Source organism: Nomascus leucogenys, chromosome 5 (genome assembly GCF_006542625.1).
Source record: "Nomascus leucogenys isolate Asia chromosome 5, Asia_NLE_v1, whole genome shotgun sequence".
NCBI classification, from domain to species: domain Eukaryota; kingdom Metazoa; phylum Chordata; class Mammalia; order Primates; family Hylobatidae; genus Nomascus; species Nomascus leucogenys.
The window spans coordinates 54,240,157-54,246,027 of NC_044385.1; positions in this window are offsets into that span (position 1 = coordinate 54,240,157).

The window sequence follows — 5,871 nt, forward strand, 5'->3', positions numbered from 1 at the left end:
CCTGATTTCCGTCTCTCGCTCTCTCTTTCTCTCTTAAAGAGACAGAGGCAACTCGGTGCAACCACCAGCTCAGCAGAAAAGAGAAAGAGGATGCTCTGAGTTCCCAAGGGTAGGCAATAGGACCAGAGTCTGAGCCACAGAGAAGCCAGGAACTGAGGCCCTTCTGGTAATCGTGATGGGCAGCTGGGTGCTGTTTTGGCATCTCCCGCAGTTCACTGGAGCAGGGAAGTTCAGGGCACTTCCCAGAGTCAACAGAGCAGGTTGGGCAAGTTACCTAAGTGGAAAGCTGCCTGAGAAGTCCACGCTCCCACACCCAGGAGCCCCAAGGAAGTGTGGGAGCTATGCCGACCCAGTCCTAGAAGTTGGATCTGAGTCACTTTCCCAGGAGGCCTGCAGAGGTCTGAGAGCAAGCGCGGGGACCCAGCTGATGCCTTCCAGTGTGACCTGAGCACACAGCATGCAGCCCCTCCCAGCCAGCTCACTCAGCCGCAGAGTAACAGCTACTCCGTGGGTTGACTGGATGACATGGATATATTTGGAATTGTTTGGGAGCTTGGAAAGCGTTTTACAGAAAGGCATTGAAGGCATGGAGGCCCACACACTTCAGTAATTTACCCATGCTCTTCAGAGACTGCTGGGGCTGGCACCCAGGTGCCAACTTCCCAGCCAGGACTCGATGCCCTGCATCAAATGTCCTAGGAGGCTGGAAGGGTCTGTGCTGCTCTGGTCAGCTCTGAGATGGCAGTTGGATGTGAAATGGTTAAAACCAGGAAATTCCATGTTTCTGTAGAATGTTGGAGGGACTTTCCCATGGCCACACCTGGTGGTTTCCTCAGCCAGCCCCACCCCTCCCACAGTGACACTAGAACAGGAGCAGAGCTGAGAACTGCCTGGTGCTCAGATAAAGAGAACTCCTCATAACACCTCCAGCTGGAGGAGTTGCTGCAGCTTCTCACGTCAGGACCAGGAGGAATGTGCCTGAGTGCCTGAGATCCTCATGTTCCACCCAGTCTTCCCAGCTTGCTTTTTTTTTTTCTGAGATGGAGTCTCGCTCTGTCACCCAGGCTGGAGTGCAGTGGCATGATCTCGGCTCACTGCAACCTCTGCCTCCTGGGTTCAAGTGATTGTTCTGCCTCAGCCTCCCAAGTAGCTGAGACTACAGGCATGCACCACCACGCTCGGCTAACTTTTTGTATTTTTAGTAGAGATGGAGTTTCACTGTGTGGTTGGTGAGGTGGATTGAATAGGTTGGTCTCGATCTCCCAACCTCCTGATCCACCTGCCTCGGCCTTCCAAAGTGCTGGGATTACAGGTGTGAGCCACTGCACCCAGCCTAGTCTTCCCAGGTTTCTGCCTGCCTGGCACATGGGAGAACCGCACATCCTAGTTACTTCGTGATGGGGGGAGCATGTGAGTTCCCCACCAAAGCATTTATTTCCTGATGCAAGACCCTCCCAGAGCTCTACTTTCTGGCTGTGTGATTCTGTTAGTCTGGGTCCTTGAGTGACTGTCCTGAGCTGAGTTCCCCTGCTGGTCCACAAGGGACATTGGCTTTGGTGAGAAATCAGCCTTTGTTGCTTTAGGGCACCGAGGTTTGCTACATAACTTAGACGATCCGTAATGTTTACCCACTTTTTTCCCTGATGAACCTGCTGGGTCCTCACCAGCACTCTTCCTTTCCTCTCTCCATCAATCTCTTTCCCAGCATATTTAGCACATTCAAAGGCAACTACCATGTGTCTAGCACCTACTATGAGGCAGGCACATAAAGGCTGGGCATCCCATCAGGAGCCTGGAGGTCCAGGATGGCATGGCAGATGCTATGAGTGGCAGACGGGCAGCGGGGAGGAAGGTGATCAAGAAGGGCTTTCCAGAAGGGTTGCTTGGCCAGACTTTAGGAAGAGGGGAGTTAGGCAGAGGAGAGGGGGCTAGGGGAATGGAATTCCAGGCTGTGGGCACATGTGCAGAAGCACAGAAGCATGAGAAGAGCTGGACTGAGGCTGAGAAAAGGGGGAGAGGTAGAGGTGGCCTGGAGCCATGTGCCGTGACAGATCAAGTTTCCTTGGGCATCCTCTGTGAGGTCACAACCTCTGTGTGGACACTGTGAAGCAATGTCTTGCCTGTGCCCCAGCCGATAGCACAGCCGGTTGCATCCGAGAAGGTGCAGGGGGCTGGCAGGCTCCAGAAGGGAAGAGGAAGTCTGTAAGAGTCCCCACCATGTGTTCCCAAGTGGCTCTGAGGGGTCCTAGAAATAGAAGTGGCAATTCAAGGGTAGTGCAAGGACCAGAGGCAGAAGAGGGTGGCCCTTGACAGCAGCTGTCAGAAAGCAAATCTCATGTGTAGAATACAAAGAGGCCGAAAATATAGTGGGAAGGGCAGGGGCTAGCTCCATTGCCATGGAGGTTTGAGTTCAGATTTTACCACCTACTGTGGATGACCCTAGCACGTCACTTAACGTTTCTCATAGGGCTGGTTTGAAAGTAAAATGAGATGAAACTCCTGGCACCTGATCCGCTCTGAAAAGATATTAATTTCTTTTTCCGCCCCAAGGGGCTTGAGCCAGTTTTTCACAGCTGACTCGCCTGCCCAGTGCCTTAAAGGGGAGGGGAAAGGACTCGGGTGCTGGTGGGGGTGCATATGGAAGAGGCTGGGGGGCATTGCCAGGCCACACGTATTTGCTATGCTCAGTCACAAGGGCGAAGGGCTGAGCGACGAGGTCTCAGAGCCCGGCTCCTAGTCACCTTCAGGGGTCAGCTCTGGCCAGGAGCTTTGGGTGCGGAAGGAGGGACAAACACTGCAGGCAGTCTTGCTGCTATGGCCCCAAGCAGTGGGACAAGCTGTGAGGCAGCATCCAGGCCACTGAAGGAAATTGGCACCGGTGCCAGCATCATCTCTCTTCGAGGAAAAGCAAGTGTTTCTCTCATTGTCTTCACTCTTCAAACCTCCTCTGCACTGTTCCCTCCTACACTGTCAGCTAAGGACCTTGCCTTAAATTTCGCTTAGATAAAAGAAGCAATCAGAAGGGAGCTCCCTCATTTCCTCCCCCACATCCACTGCCTGCCCTGTGTCTGTACTCACCTGCCTTCCCTCCCACGCGACAGCAGGAAGTGCCTCTTCTTGAGCCTCTTCTAGTGGCCATGGCCAACCCTCCCGCTTGTGCCCTGCAGCTCACCCTCTCCTCTCCTGCACATTCATTCTTCCCGTTCTACTGCGTCCTGCCCACCCCACCAAACAAATGCACCTCTGCACTGCCCATCTTACTCTTGTCTCTTGATGCTCCCCTCCCCATTCAACGAGTTGTCAAGTTACTGCTTTTTCCCTTCCCATTTGCCACCTAACCCACTCCAGTTGTACTCATTCCCCCTCTGCTGAAAATGCTCTTGTCCAGGTCACCAATGATTCCCTTTCTACGCCAGCCTCACTTTACCCCATTGGCATTCAACAGCAGATTCCCCGCTTTGTTGAAGCATTGTCCTCTCCTGCTGTCTGTGACCCTACCTACCTCATTGCCACTTGCTCATTCCGCCTTCTTTGCTGGCCCCCTTCCTCTGCTGCATTTCTTTTTTTTTCTTTTCTTTTCTTGTTTTTTCTTTTCTTTTCTTTCTTTTTTTATTTTTTGAGACAGAGTTTCACTCTTGTTGCCCAGGCTGGGGTGCAATGGCTTGATCTCGGCTCACTGCAACCTCCACCTCCCGGGTTCAAGCGATTCTCCTGCCTCAACCTCCTGAGTAGCTGGGATTACACGCATGTGCCACCACGCCCAGCTACTTTTTTTTGGTATTTTTAGTAGAGGCGGGGTTTCTCCATGTTGGTCAGGCTGGTCCCGAATTCTAGACCTCAGGTGATCCACCGCCTTGGCCTCCCAAAGTGCTGGATTACAGGTGTGAGCCACTGCGCCCTGCCCCTCTGCTGCATTTCTAATGATCGGGACCTTCTCTTTTTTCCATCTCCATGTTCTTCCTGGGAAGCTCTGTTTGAATACATCTATAATGTAATAGCTTCTAATACGTTTTCAGGTATTATCTACCCCCAAAACTCCAAATTCATACATCCAAGGGTCTACCTGATATTTCCACTTAGATGTCTCCCAGTCATGTCAGCCTTGCCAGATCAAGCAGAATACTTCATTTCCTGAACAACTCCTATCTTATTACAGTTTCATTTTCAGAGTAATACTCATTTTGCTTCTTTATCTGTCCTTCCTCATTAGAAAGCTCCATTACCTGTTTTTTTTTTTCTGTTCAGTACCATATGACAGTGCTTGCACAGAGAGAAGCTTAATGTTGATTGACTAAATGACTGTCTTTAGTATATGTAATATGCCAAGGTTGCTAACTGCTGAGTAAAAGGAAACGTCATATACCTATGAATATAAATCAGGGGATTCCAATCTTTTGGCTTCTCTGGGCCACATTGGAAGAATTGTCTTGGGCCACACATAAAATACACTAACACTAATGATGGCGGATGAACTAAAAAAACTGCAAAAAGAATCTCAATGTTTTAAGAAAGTTTATGAATTTGTGTTGGGCCATCCTGGGCTGCGGGCTGGACAAGTTTGATATAAACATTTAGGTTAGATAGTCTTAAAAGACTGTTTCCTAAATTCACATACATCTGGTCTCTATTTTTGGTTTCTATCTGGATAGAATGGGCTTGTGTTTTGACAGTGTTCATTGCCACTAGTTTCCATCCAGCCCCCATCAGGACATATGAGATAAAAAGAACCATATATGGATAAAGAGGACCTAAAAAGCATAGCCTACCTTTGCCTCAGGACCCTCTGAAAAGGGGCTCTTTGGTCCCCTGCTCACAGCCTACAAACTGGCTCCATGTCACAGCTATTACAGGGTGCTCCTGGCCATCCCTATTCTCCCTGCACTCAGGGAGCATTCAATTCATTCCTACCACAGAGTGGCACAGCAGCCTTGGCCTTGACTTGCCCGAGGCCAAGGGCCCAGCAAGAGAAGCTCAAGATGTAGCGGTTCCATGAAAACAGGGGAAGGGAAGAGACAGTAGGCTGGAAGGGCATAGCAGAGCTGAATAAAAGATACACGAGTAATGGATAGGGATGATAAACCTAAGAAGGGGTTGTAAAGTGTCCTGTCTAGAGCTGGGGGTAGGACTCCTTGCATTACCACTGAACACAGGGTACCCACTTGGAAAGATGTGATCCATCCCCAGGGGCATCTGGTATTAGAACAAGCCTGCTAAAAGTAAGTGTCAGCCCTAGGGGCTCTAGGATTTGTTTGAAGTTGTTACCTTGAAATAACTTCACCCTTGAACTTAAGCTCTGCTAGACTCACAATCTGTAGGAGAGAAAACATCACCTGTATCCTCCACTCCCACCAACAGCACAAGCATATTGGTCAGCTTTTCTCCCAGAGGCAGGGGGCTGTCAAAGGCAGAATGACTCAGGGCTTTGGTTGTGGGAGAAACAGAATCTCTAGTCACACCTGGTTGTAGCTTGTCAAGTTTCTAAGCAACTTCTTAGGCCCCACTCCCTGAAGTGAGGAAATCTGACTAGAGATAGAAATGAGAACAGTCCTTATTGAAAATGAAGAAGGTGGATTCTGTGAAGGAAATGGTTCTCATGGCAACAGGCAGTCCAATGGTGAGCTGGAAGACTCTCCACAAATCCTATGAGAATCCACACACAGGCTAAATGGAAATGCCGGGGGAAAAGCCTCCCATTCTAAATGCAAGTGTGCTGTGCCTTGGTGGGGAGGGAGAAGGTGGCTGGCTGTAAGGTCATCTCGTTGCTCTCTCTGTTGCCAGGCAGGGCTCTGTTAGCACAGACGAATCAAAATCCCTCCTGGGCAGCTGGAGTGCTGAATCAGAGATTTCAGAGAGGAGAGAAGGGATATGAAC